Below are 15,000 nucleotides of genomic sequence, written 5' to 3'. Positions count from 1 at the left end.
GTGTGTGTGTGTGTGTGTGTGTGTGTGTGTGTGTGTGTGTGTGTGTGTGTGTGTGTGTGTGTGTGTGTGTGTGTGTGTGTGTGTGTGTGTGTGTGTGTGTGTGTGTGTAATGTGCGTGTGTGTTGCTGTTGTCAGGTTTGAGAAGCTGGCAGAGGAGTGTATGCAGAACATTGAGGTGCTGAAGCTGGCCCACGCCAAGGGCCGACCTGTCCCCAAATACCACACTGAGGAGAGGACCTTCAACACTGTCAAGTACTATACTGTTACTACCATATTAATACCACACTGAGGACCTTCAACACTGTCAAGTACTATACTGAGAAGAGGACCTTACTACCATATTAATACCACACTGAGAAGAGGACTATACTGTTACTACCATATTAATACACTGAGGACCTCAACACTGTCACTACTACTGTTACTACCATATTAATACCACACTGAGGACCTTCAACACTGTCAAGTACTATACTGTTACTACCATATTAATATCACACTGAGAAGAGGACCTTCAACACTGTCAAATACTATACTGTTACTACCATATTAATACCACACTGAGGACCTTCAACACTGTCAAGTCAGAATGATATTATACAATTAACATTCATATGAAAATACATCTCTGACACACACATATATACACAGCAGGAGGGAAGTGATCTGTCTTCTGGTCTGTTGTAGAATGTATCCTGACCTGACAGCCAATGAGATGACGCTGTACATCGTGAAGGGCATCAATCTACCTGCTCCCTCAGGTGTGTTGTTTTGAACTTTATATGCCTCCTTCTGACCCTCTCTCCTGACCCCTCTCTCCTGACCCCTCTCTCCTGACCCTCTCTGATGACCCCTCTCTGATGACCCCTCTCTGATGACCCCTCTCTTCTGATGATGTCCCCTCTCTCTTCTGATCTCTCTCTCTGATGTCTCTCTTCTGATGTGTCTCTCTTCTGATGTCTCTCTTCTGATGTCTCTCTTCTGATGTCTCTCTCTCTCTCTCTTCTGATGTCTCTCTCTTCTGATGTCTCTCTCTTCTGATCTCTCTCTCTCTTCTGATCTCTCTCTCTCTCTTCTGATCTCTCTCTTCTGATCTCTCTCTTCTGATGTCTCTCTTCTGATCTGTCTCTCTTCTGATGTCTCTCTCTCTGATGTCTCTCTCTTCTGATCTCTCTCTTCTGATGTCTCTCTCTTCTGGTCTCTCTCTCTCTCTTCTGTCTCTCTTCTGATGTCTCTCTCTTCTGATGTCTCTCTCTTCTGATGTCTCTCTCTTCTGGTCTCTCTCTCTCTTCTGATGTCTCTCTCTTCTGGTCTCTCTCTCTCTTCTGGTGTCTCTCTCTCTCTTCTGATCTCTCTCTCTTCTGATGTCTCTCTCTTCTGGTCTCTCTCTCTTCTGTCTCTCTCTTCTGATCTCTCTTTCTGATGTCTCTCTTCTGATGTCTCTTCTCTTCTGATGTCTCTCTCTTCTGATCTCTCTCTCTTCTGATGTCTCTCTCTTCTGATGTCTCTCTTCTGGTCTCTCTCTCTTCTGATCTCTCTCTTCTGATGTCTCTCTCTCTCTCTCTGATGTCTCTCTGATCTCTCTCTTCTGATGTCTCTCTCTTCTGATGTCTCTCTTCTGATGTCTCTCTTCTGATGTCTCTCTTCTGATGTCTCTCTCTTCTGATGTCTCTTTCTGATGTCTCTCTCTTCTTCTGATGTCTCTCTTCTTCTGATGTCTCTCTCTTCTGATGTCTCTCTTCTGATGTCTCTCTTCTGATCTCTCTGATGTCTCTCTCTTCTGATGTCTCTCTCTCTCTTCTGATGTCTCTCTCTGATGTCTCTCTTCTGATGTCTCTCTCTGATGTCTCTCTTCTCTCTCTCTTCTGATCTCTCTCTTCTGATGTCTCTCTTCTGATCTCTCTCTCTGATGTCTCTCTTCTGATCTCTCTCTCTCTTCTGATCTCTCTCTCTCTCTTCTGATGTCTCTCTTCTGATGTCTCTCTTCTGATCTCTCTCTCTCTTTTCTGATGTCTCTCTCTCTCTTCTCTCCCTCTCCTCAGGATGTCTCTCTCTTCTGTGATCTGGATGTCTCCAGTCTCTCTCTGAGTTTCCTTTTCCTCTCTCTGGTCTCTCTCTTCTGATGTCTCACTGGTCTTCTGATGTCTCACACTTCTGATGTCTCTCTTCTGATGCATGCACTCATGTTCTCTCTTCTGATCTCACTTCTGATCTCTCTCTCTGATGTCTTTGGTTCTTCTGATGTCTCTCTGTCTGTGTGATGTCTCTCTGTGTCTCTTCTGGTCTCTCTCTCTTCTGATGTCTCTCTTCTGATGTCTCTCTCTTCTGATGTCTCTGTCTTCTGATGTCTCTGTTCTGGTCTCTGTGTGCGTGTGTGTCTGCAGGAGGAGGCCCAGAGGATAAGACCAGTACAGTGATGTCTCTCTCAACAGTCCAGATGTCTTCTTCTGGACAACCTGAACATCAACCGATCTCTTCAGAGGCTTCTTCTGAGGATGTCTCAGATGCCAAAGGCATCAAGTTTGACATCATCCACTTCTGAGATCAGAGACACACACCACACTGGTTAACACACTCACACCTGGTCTAACACACCTCACTTCTGGTTAATACACCTCACCTGGTCTAACACACACACCTGATGTCTCTCTTCTGACACTCTGGTTAATACACCAGACCTGGTAAACTTCTGACCACTCCTGGTTAACTCACCACACCTGGTTAATACACCAGACCTGATGTCTAACTCTCCACACCTGGTTAATACACCAGACTTCTGATGTCTCTCTTCATGTTTCAGATGTCTCTCTTCTGAGTTCTTTGTCTTCTGGCCTCAGGATGTCTCTCCATGTCTCTCTTCTGACACCACAAATCTTCTGATGTCTCTCTTCTGATGCTGATAGTGTCTCTCTGATGTAAGACTCACTTCTGATGTCTCAACTAGTCTAAAGAAGGCCACCTTATTGCTTCTTTAATCAGAACCACACCTGATTTTCAGCTGTGTTAACATAATTTAACAAAAGTGTTTTCTAATGATCAATTAGCCTTTTTCAATGATAAGAGTCTTGGTTAGCTAACACAGTGTGCCTTGGTAAGACTAACACAGGACGCAACACACACCATGGTTGCACACACCACTTAGATCCACTAATGACCTCTGGTTAGATATTCCATGTGTTAAAAAACCTGGTATTTGTGTGTGCTGTGTGTGTGTGTGTGTGTTTAGTCTTAACTGACTAGGCATGTGTTAAGAACAGGAGGAGGCCTTAGGGACAATACGCCACAGTGAAGAACAGCAACAGTCCAGAGTTAAAGAGAAGTTTAACCTGAACACAACCACCTTCAAGACAGAGGCTTAAGACACCAGGCAAAGGCATCAAGTTTGACATCATCCACACCTTGTGAGATCAGAGACCACACCACACCTGGTTAACACACCACACCTGGTTAATACACCAGACCTGGTTAACCACCAGACCTGGTTAACACACCAGTGGTTAATACACCACACCTGGTTAACACACCACCACACCAGAACCATGGCTGGTTAACACACCACACCTGGTTAACACACCACACCTGGTTAACACACCACACTGGTTAACACACCAGACCTGGTTAATACACCAGACCTGGTTAATGGCTGGTTAACACACCCACCTGGTTAACACACCAAATACACCACACCTGGTTAGACACCAGACCTGGTTAACACACCACACCTGGTTAACACCCACACCTGGTTAATCACCACCCTGGTTAATACACCACACCTGGTTAATACACCACACCTGGTTAACACACCACACCTGGTTAACACACCACACCTGGTTAATACACCAGACCCCAACCTGGTTAACACACCACACCTGGTTAACACACCACACCTGGTTAATACACCAGACCTGGTTAATACACCACACCTGGTTAACACACCACACCTGGTTAACACACCACACCTGGTTAATACACCAGACCTGGTTAATACACCACACCTGGTTAATCACCACCCTGGTTAACACACCACACCTGGTTAACACACCACACCTGGTTAATACACCACACCTGGTTAATACACCAGACCTGGTTAATACACCACTGGTTAATACACCACACCTGGTTAATACACCAGACCTGGTTAATACACCAGACCTGGTAAACACACCAGAGTTTCAGAAGAAAGTTCTTTGTTTCTGGCCATTTTGAACCTGTAATTGAACCCACAAATGCTGATGCTCCAGATACTCAACTAGTCTAAAGAAGGCCAGTTTTATTGCTTCTTTAATCAGAACCGTTTTCAGCTGTGTTAACATAATTGCAAAAGTGTTTTCTAATGATCAATTAGCCTTTTAAAATGATAAACTTGGATTAGCTAACACAACGTGCCATTGGAACACAGGAGTGATGGTTGCTGATAATGAGCCTCTGTAGATATTCCATTTAAAAAATCTGCTATTTCCAGCTACAATAGTCATTTAGTCTTAACTGACTAGGCATGTCAGTTAAGAACAAATTCTTATTTACAATGACGCCTACCGGGGAACAGTGAGTTAACTGCCTTGTTCAGGGGCAGAACGACACATTTTTACCTTGTCAGCTCAGGGATTCGATCTGCAACCTTTCGGTTACTAGTCCAACGCTCTAACCACTAGACTACCTGCCGTCAAACACCGCTGTAGCTCCTCCCACCACAGATACCAGGACGCCATTGGTGGATTGAGGCGCATCCAATTAAATAGAAAACAGATCTCTAACTTCAATTGACAGATGATGATGGGGATTTTATTATTATGGCACTTAGTTTGACGCACCGCTGCATCAATAGATCTTAATGTGTGTGTGTGTGTGTGTGTGTGTTATGTTAATGTAGGGGTCTGTTCAAGGGGGACAAAGTGTTGGGGAACGCTCAGCTGAAGCTGGACTCACTGGAGAACCAATGTGACATCAGACAGATTATAGAGGTAAACACACAGAGATACACACACACACACACACACACACACACACACACACACACACACACACACACACACACACACACACACACACACACACACACACACACACACACACAGATACTGTACACACACACACACACAGAGATACTGTACACACACTGTACACACAGATACTGTACACACACTGTACACACACACAGAGAGATACTGTACACACACACACAGTTTTAACACACAGATACACACACACAGAGATACTGTACACACACACACACACACACATGTTTTCACTTAGACATGCTCATACATCTCTCTGTCTGCCTGTCTCTGTCTCTCTGTCTGCCTGTCTCTGTCTCTATGTCTGCCTGCCTGTCTATCTCTCTGTCTCTGTCTCTCTGTCTCTGTCTCTCTGTCTGTCTGTGTTGTGCAAGGTGTTGGATGGTCGTAAGGCTACGGGGGGTAAGCTGGAGGTGAGGGTGAAGATTCGGGAGCCGCTGGGAGGAGCACAGCTTCAGATCACCACAGAGAAATGGCTGGTCCTTGACCCTGAACCAATCACCACCCCCGACAGAGAGAGAGAGCAACAGGTAAGGAGAGAGAGAGATGGCTGGTCCTCCACCCTGAACCAATCACCACCCCTGACAGAGAGAGAGAACAGGTAAGGAGAGAGAGAGATGGCTGGTCCTCCACCCTGAACCAATCACCACCCCTGACAGAGAGAGAGAACAGGTAAGGAGAGAGAGAGATGGCTGGTCCTCCACCCTGAACCAATCACCACCCCCAACAGAGAGAGAGAGCAACAGGTAAGGAGAGAGACTGGTCCTCCACCCTGAACCAATCACCACCCCAGTCAGAGTTAACAGAGAGCAACAGGTAAGGAGGGGAGAGAGATGGCTGGTCCTCTGTCACCCATGAACCAATCACCAGTCTCTGTCAGAGTTAACAGACAGTCTCTGTCAGAGAACATGTTATATTAATACCAGTCTCTGTCAGGTTAACATGTTATATTAATACCAGTCTCTGTCAGAGTTAACAGAGTCTAGACATGTTATATTAATACCAGTCTCTGTCAGAGTTAACATGTTATATTAATACCAGTCTCTGTCAGAGAACATGTTATATTAATACCAGTCTCTGTCAGAGTTAACATGTTATATTAATACCAGTCTCTGTCAGAGTTAACATGTTATATTAATACCAGTCTCTGTCAGTTAACATGTTATATTAATACCAGTCTCTGTCAGAGTTAACATGTTATATTAATACCAGTCTCTGTCAGAGTTAACATGTTATATTAATACCAGTCTCTGTCAGAGTTAACATGTTATATTAATACCAGTCTCTGTCAGAGTTAACATGTTATATTAATACCAGTCTCTGTCAGAGTTAACATGTTATATTAATACCAGTCTCTGTCAGAGTTAACATGTTATATTAATACCAGTCTCTGTCAGAGTTAACATGTTATATTAATACCAGTCTCTGTCAGAGTTAACAGTTATATTAACATCTCTGTTTAACATGTTATATTAATACCAGTCTCTGTCAGAGTTAACATGTTATATTAATACCAGTCTCTGTCAGAGTTAACATGTTGTTATATTAATACCAGTCTCTGTCAGAGTTAACATGTTATATTAATACCAGTCTCTGTCAGAGTTAACATGTTATATTAATACCAGTCTCTGTCAGAGTTAACGTGTTATATTAATACCAGTCTCTGTCAGAGTTAACAGTTATATTAATACCAGTCTCTGTCAGAGTTAACATGTTATATTAATACCAGTTCTGTCAGAGTTATATATTAATACCAGTCTCTGTCAGAGTTAACATGTTATATTAATACCAGTCTCTGTCAGAGTTATATTAATACATGTTATATTAATACCAGTCTCTGTCAGAGTTAACATGTTATATTTATATTACCAGTCTCTGTCAGAGTTAACATGTTATATTAATACCAGTCTCTGTCAGAGTTAACGTGTTATATTAATACCAGTCTCTGTCAGAGTTAACATGTTATATTAATACCAGTCTCTGTCAGTCTCTGTCAGAGTTAACATGTTATATTAATACCAGTCTCTGTCAGAGTTAACATGTTATATTAATACCAGTCTCTGTCAGAGTTAACATGTTATATTAATACCAGTCTCTGTCAGAGTTAACATGTTATATTAATACCAGTCTCTGTCAGTTAACATGTTATATTAATACCAGTCTCTGTCAGAGTTAACATGTTATATTAATACCAGTCTCTGTCAGAGTTAACATGTTATATTAATACCAGTCTCTGTCAGTTAACATGTTATATTAATACCAGTCTCTGTCAGAGTTAACATGTTATATTAATACCAGTCTCTGTCAGTTAACTCTGTCATGTTTATATTAATACCAGTCTCTGTCAGAGTTAACATGTTATATTAATACCAGTCTCTGTCAGTTAACATGTTATATTAATACCAGTCTCTGTCAGTTAACATGTTATATTAATTACCAGTCTCTGTCAGAGTTAACATGTTATATTAATACCAGTCTCTGTCAGAGTTAACATGTTATATTAATACCAGTCTCTGTCAGAGTTAACATGTTATATTAATACCAGTCTCTGTCAGAGTTAACATGTTATATTAATACCAGTCTCTGTCAGAGTTAACATGTTATATTAATACCAGTCTCTGTCAGTTAACATGTTATATTAATACCAGTCTCTGTCAGAGTTAACATGTTATATTAATACCAGTCTCTGTCAGTTAACATGTTATATTAATACCAGTCTCTGTCAGAGTTAACATGTTATATTAATACCAGTCTCTGTCAGAGTTAACATGTTATATTAATACCAGTCTCTGTCAGAGTTAACATGTTATATTAATACCAGTCTCTGTCATAACATTTATATTAATACCAGTCTCTGTCAGAGTTAACATGTTATATTAATACCAGTCTCTGTCAGAGTTAACATGTTATATTAATACCAGTCTCTGCCAGTTAACATGTTATATTAATACCAGTCTAACTGAAGTCCCCCCCCCCCCCCCCAGGGCCCCTCTCCTCGCTCCAAACCAAAGAGTGACAATGGGAGGAACAAGCAGTCTAACCAGTCCAGCCACTCTCCTCCCCAGTATAAACTCCACAGTTTCAGTCTACTGCACTACGATAAGGAGAGACTGGAGAGACAGGTGTGTTTTCATTCTCTCTTCTTTTCTGTCTATCTTTTATTTTCCTCTCCTCGTCTCCGTGGGAACGTTTACTCTAGATCTGTTCAGAATTGGAGGTAGCCAATCTATGCTGTGATTGGTCTAAGATGATGTCAATCACCCTGTGTGTCCGTCAGATTGGTGATTACAGGAAGAGTAGGCGGGATCCTCCATCTGACCTGGTACAGCAACACAAGGAGGTCACACACAGGCTGCAGTGGCAGAAAGCCCAGCTAGAGAGAGCCTCCCCTACTCTACTGTCAGGTAACACACACACACACAGACACACACAGGCTGCAGTGGCAGAAAGCTCAGCTAGAGAGAGGCTCCCCTACTCTACTGTCAGGTAACACACACACACACAGACACACACAGGCTGCAGTGGCAGAAAGCCCAGCTAGACACTCTACTGTCAGGTAACACACAGACACACAGACACACACACACAGACACACACAGGCTGCAGTGGCAGAAAGCTCAGCTAGAGAGAGGCTCCCCTACTCTACTGTCAGGTAACACACAGACACAGGCACACACACAGTCAGGTAACACACACACAGACACACACAGGCTGCAGTGGCAGAAAGCCCAGCTAGAGAGAGGCTCAACATACTGTCTAACATATTTATCTCTGTCCCTCCCTCCCTCAATCCATCCATCTCTCTCACTCTCCCTCTATCCATCTCTCAGACACTCCCTGCTGGCATCCATCTCTCTCTCCTCTATCCATCTCTCCCTCCTCCCTCTATCCATCTCTCTCTCTCCCTCTATCCATCTCTCTCTCTCCCTCAATCCATCTCTCTCTCCCTCCATACATCCATCCCACTCTCTCCTCCATCCATCCCTCCCATCTCTCTCCCTTAATCCATCTCTCTCGCATCTCCCTCACTCCATCCATCTCTTTCTCATCACCCTCCCTCCATCTCTCTCTCTCTCTCTCTCTCTCTCTCTCTCTCTCTCTCTCTCTCTCTCTCTCTCTCTCTCTCTCTCTCTCTCTCTCTCCTCTCTCTCTCTCCCTCTCTCTCTCCCTCTCTCTCTCTCTCCCCTCTCTATCTCTCTCTCTGTCTCTCTGTAGAGTATGAGAATATTTTGCAGCGTTTTGCCCAGGGACTTGCTGAGTCAGTGAAGGTTTTCCAGCCAAGGCAACAGGGTGAGCAAAGGGTCGGGTTGTGTGTTTGTGTTACGGGTGTTTGTCTGTGTGTAACGTGTCCCTCTGCCTATTCAGGATGCTGCTAAGGACGCTCTAGGACGGCTGAAGATGGTGGAGACTGAGGTAAACACTGTTATATACAGACAGTGTTAGGTGGCACAGGTGTTAGGTACGGTACACCGACATGGTCAGCTCCTACAGACTGGTTGTGTGTTTGGTCAGCTCCTACAGACAGTGTTAGGTACACCACCTGGTACACCGACATGGTCAGCTCCTACAGACAGTGTTAGGTACAGACAGTGTCAGCTGGTGGTCAGCTCCTACAGACAGTAGGTACACCACCTGGTACACCGACATGGTCAGCTCCTACAGACAGTGTTAGGTACACCACCTGGTACACCGACATGGTCAGCTCCTACAGACAGTGTTAGGTACACCACCTGGTACACTGGTCAGCTCCTACAGACAGTGTTAGGTACACCATCTGGTACACCGACATGGTCAGCTCCTACAGACAGTGTTAGGTACACCACCTGGTACACCGACATGGTCAGCTCCTACAGACAGTGTTAGGTACACCACCTGGTACACCGACATGGTCAGCTCCTACAGACAGTGTTAGGTACACCACCTGGTCAGCATGGTCAGCTCCTACAGACAGTGAGCCACTGTCTTGCTATATAAAATAGGCAGACAGACATCAAGGCATTCAGTTACTGTTCCATTGAACGTTACAATGGACAAAACTAGTGACCTAAGAGACTCTGAGCGTGGTTTGATCATTGGTGCCAGGTACACCGGATACAGAAACGTCCCTCCTGGGCTTTTCACACACTACAGTCTAGGGTTTACAGAGAATGATGTGTGAAGAATGAACACAAAACATCCAGTTAACCGCTGTCCTGTGGGAGGAAAACGGAAGACTCGCGCAAACTACCAGGCGGCCCACAAACAGGCAAATAACGGCGCAGTACAACCGTGGTGTGCAGAACGGCATCTCGGAAAAACACAACTCGCCCCTCCTTGTCACTGATGGGCTTTTACAGCAGACGACCACAGCGGGTTCCACTCCTATCAGCTATACAGAAGAAGAAGCGTCCCCAGTGGGCAGGCCGTCACCAACACTGAGGAGTGGAAAGCATTGCCTGGTCCAAGGAATACAGGTTCCTGTTGCGTCACGCTGATGTCAGGGTTTGGAGTAAACCGCTACAGACTGGGGGTGTAATGGTGGGGGATCCATAACCCCATCCTGCCTGGTGTCAACCCCCATGGCCCCGTGCCTGGTGTCAACGGTACAGACTGGGGGTGTAATGGTGGGGGATCCATGGCCCCGTCCTGCCTGGTGTCAACGGTACAGACTGGGGGTGTAATGGTGGGGGATCCATGGCCCCGTCCTGCCTGGTGTCAACGACTGGGGGTGTAACAGACTGGGGGTGTAATGGTGGGGGATCCATGGCCCCGTCCTGCCTGGTGTCAACGCTACAGACTGGGGGTGTAATGGTGGGGGATCCATGGCCCCGTCCTGCCTGGTGTCAACGCTACAGACTGGGGGTGTAATGGTGGGGGGATCCATGGCTCCATCCTGCCTGGTGTCAACGGTACAGACTGGGGGTGTAATGGTGGGGGATCCATGGCCCCGTCCTGCCTGGTGTCAACGCTACAGACTGGGGGTGTAATGGTGGGGGATCCATGGCTCCGTCCTGCCTGGTGTCAACGGTACAGACTGTGGGTGTAATGGTGGGGGATCCATGGCCCCGTCCTGCCTGGTGTCAACGGTACAGACTGGGGGTGTAATGGTGGGGGATCCATGGCCCCGTCCTGCCTGGTGTCAACGCTACAGACTGGGGGTGTAATGGTGGGGGATCCATGGCCCCGTTCTGCCTGGTGTCAACGGTACAGACTGGGGGTGTAATGGTGGGGGATCCATGGCCCCGTCCTGCCTGGTGTCAACGGTACAGACGGTACAGACTGGGGGTGTAATGGTGGGGGATCCATGGCCCCGTCCTGCCTGGTGTCAACGGTACAGACTGGGGGTGTAATGGTGGGGGATCCATGGCCCCGTCCTGCCTGGTGTCAACGGTACAGACTGGGGGCGGTGGTGTAATGGTGGGGGGAACGTCTTCCTGTCACACGTTAGCAACGATTCCACACCCCAAAGAATTTAGGCTGTTCTGGCGGCAAAGGGGGCTCTGACCTGGTACTAGATGGTTATACCTAATAATCTGTACATATTAGTGTATATATGACTGTATGTCTGAGTTTACACAGGCAGCCCAATTCTGATCTTTTGACTTTTTATTGGCAAAAGATCTGATGTGACTGGTCAAAATAAAAATACAAAAAGACCAATTAGTGTCAAAAGATCAGAACCGACTGCCTGTTTAAACAGCCTGTATTCATCGGACCACATCGTGTATACGAGCACCATGTGATGTGTAATATCATTTAGTTTGAATTGTATCTGACACCTACCCCTTGCCCTCCTCTCTCCCTCACCTCCACTGCTATCCTCCTCTCCTTTCCTCCCTCACCTCCTCTCCTTTCCTTCCTCACCTCCTCTCCTTTCCTCCCTCACCTTCACTACCTTCACTCCATTCCTCCCTCACCTTCACTCCATTCCTCCCTCACCTCACTCCTTTCCTCTCTTACCTCTCCTTTCCTCCCTCACTCCCTCCTTCTCTCCCTCACCTCCTCTCTTTCCTCCCTCACCTCCTCTCCTTTCCTCCCTCACCTCCCTTTCCTCCCTCACCTCCCTCCTCACTTTCCTCCCTCTCCTTTCTCTCCCTCACCTCCCTCTCCTTTCCTCCCTCACCTCCACCTCCTTTCCTCCTTCACCTCTCCTCCATTCCTCCCTCACCTCACCTCCTTTCCTCTCTTCCTCCTATCCTCCCTCACCTCCACTCCTTCCTTCCCTCCTCCCTCTCCCTCTCTCTTTCTCTCCTCTCATCTCCCACTCCTTCTCTCCCCATCTTATTTTTTTTCCTCCTCTCTCTCTCCCTCCCCCTCTCTCCCTCCCCTCCCCTCCCCCCTCTCTCTCTCCCCCCTCTCTCTCTCTCTCTCTCTCTCTCTCTCTCTCTCTCTCTCTCTCTCTCTCTCTCCCCCTCCCTCTCTCTCTCTCCCCCCCCTCTCTCTCTCTCTCCCCCTCCCTCTCTCCCCCTCTCTCTCTCTCCCCCTCCCTCTCTCTCTCTCTCCCCCTCCCTCTCTCTCTCTCCCCCTCCCTCTCTCTCTCTATCTCTCTCTCCATTCATCAGTTGGAATCTCTCAAGAGGAAACGCCTGGTCTGAGAAGAGGACAGAGGGACTGGAGAGTTGTCTGGAGTACTGTTATGTTACTCACACAGACACAGCCAATCACCTTCAACATCTCCCTGCCGCTCCTCTCTGCTCCTCTCTGCCTCCTCCACTAATGCTCTTCCTTTTACTCTGTTCTTTACTTTGTATTGTCATTCATTCAATCAGTTAGGAAGAAGAACCCGTTTGAGTAAAACAGGGCTGCCTCCCAAATGGCACCCTATTCCCTATATAGTGCACTACTTTAGACCAGGGCCCATAGGGACTAATATAGGGAATAGGGCACCATTGAGATACACGGCAGAATGGGATCCTGTGGGATTGATAGTGACATGAAGACAGAATGCAGGGCAGGACAGAGAAAGGCTTATTTGCACTTGAAAACAAAAACACTACCGATTATTACCAAAACCTTGCCGCCTTCACTATAGTCTTTAAAGTCCTTCAATGGCTCTCTCTCTTTCTCTCTGTTCAGAGAGTGGTGTGTGTAACTCCTGGTCTCCGCATTGTGTGTGTGTGTGTGTGTGCATGCGTGCGATGTTAATGAGTTTAATCTAATCTGTCTGCTCCACTATTCCCAGATTACTGTAATATGACCCGTTTGGTGCTGTGTGATATGGGAACTACACGGAAACGGGAACTATATCCCATAATGAGGGATTAGCTAACACTGGTGTCGCCATGGAGATGTCTCATTCAGGGAAGTGAGGAGAGGAGGTACCCCAGGGGTTAAATTGAAGAGGACAGGATTAGAATTAGTGTAGAACAGACCAGTAGCTGTAAAACCCACAGGGTTATCTTTGAATTGGGATAGAGGTTCTCTATTCATTGTAATGCTATGGTGCGGAGTCTGGGACCCCTCTTATAGGACCATATTTAGCCTATTGTGATGTCATCAATTAGGCTTGCGTCCTGTCACTATGACATCATCAGAATGTTCAAAGGACTGTGTCATCACCACATTGTGATGTCATCAATTAGAGGGTGTGACGCCAGATCTTACATCGCCTGGATAGGTATTTTACAGATCAGCTAAACACATCACATGTTAAAGCAATCTGGTGCACCGTTGATGACGTGGCGTTCAACCAGTGGTTGATGCATGTGACATCTGAGCAGAGAGACGCAACCAGAATGTTTAACAAAGGATCCCTTCATCTGGTTGTGATGTCATCAGTTGGAATGTTCTACAAAGGGCTACATCCAATTATGATGTCAGAATCCCAGAATAAAGCACAATGAGTAAACTGTCACTATACCCTGAATCAGAACCTGAAGCAGATACAGTATGTGACTTAACCCGTGTCCAAGCTGGCCTGATGTCGGCCCCAAATCCTACAGGGATCCTCTAAGAATGAGAAGAAGAGGCTTCAGTGCACTTCCTGTTCCTCGTTCCGAATGTCATGGGCAGGAAATGTGCGCTTTACTTCTTACTGACTTCCAGACAGGCAGAGAGGGGGACAGACGGGCAGAGAGAGGGACAGAGGGGACACAGGCAGAGCTTGTCAGAGGGGACCCAGACACCCTGAGGTCTCCTCCTCTACCCTCTATAGACCCAGACACCCTGAGGTCTCCTCCTCTACCCCTCTATAGACCCAGACACCCTGAGGTCTCCTCCTCTACCCTCTATAGACCCAGACACCCTGAGGTCTCCTCCTCTACCCCTCTATAGACCCAGACACCCTGAGGTCTCCTCCTCTACCCCTCTATAGACCCAGACACCCTGAGGTCTCCTCCTCTACCCCTCTATAGACCCAGACACCCAGAGGTCTCCTCCTCTACCCCTCTATAGACCCAGACACCCTGAGGTCTCCTCCTCTACCCCTCTATATACCCAGACACCCTGAGGTCTCCTCCTCTACCCTCTATAGACCCAGACACCCTGAGGTCTCCTCCTCTACGCCTCTATATACCCAGACACCCTGAGGTCTCCTCCTGTACCCCCTATCGGTCTCTCTCCTCTCTCTCTCTCTACACTACAACAGTAATTTAGTAGCCTACTGTAGTGTGATCTGTCTCTGTATCCACAGCATCTGAGTTGGAATGCTGATCCAGGATCAGGTTCCAACCTGTCCATAATCTGATTCCTTATGAGCTAAAAGGCAAAATTGATCCTACATTATCCATACTAGATCTACTCTGACTTTGAGGATCAGGCAGAGTCCCCCAGTCCTGTGGTACTGATCCTAGATCAGCACTGCTGCTCTGGAATGCTTTGAGGATACAGGCCTCCCCAGTCCTGGTGGCTAAACTGATCCCAGATCAGCACTGCTGCTCTGGGATGCTTTGTGGATACAGGCAGAGTCCCCAGTCCTGGTGGCTAAACTGATCCCAGATCAGCACTGCTGCTCTGGGATGCTTTGTGGATACAGGCCCAGTCCTGGTGGCTAAACTGATCACAGATC

The 15,000-nt window shown here is 46.6% G+C and overlaps 1 pseudogene; it reads left to right on the top strand.

Annotated features, from left to right (window-relative positions):
- The window catches only part of LOC124028659, a 23,740-nt pseudogene extending 9,658 nt beyond the window's left edge, over positions 1 to 14,082 (top strand).
- The last annotated feature ends 918 nt before the right edge of the window (positions 14,083 to 15,000 follow it).

This window comes from Oncorhynchus gorbuscha, unplaced genomic scaffold (genome assembly GCF_021184085.1).
Source record: "Oncorhynchus gorbuscha isolate QuinsamMale2020 ecotype Even-year unplaced genomic scaffold, OgorEven_v1.0 Un_scaffold_4603, whole genome shotgun sequence".
Lineage (NCBI taxonomy): Eukaryota > Metazoa > Chordata > Actinopteri > Salmoniformes > Salmonidae > Oncorhynchus > Oncorhynchus gorbuscha.
The sequence above is the reverse complement of the archived record's forward strand: the minus strand, read 5'-3'. Positions and strand labels throughout refer to the sequence as shown.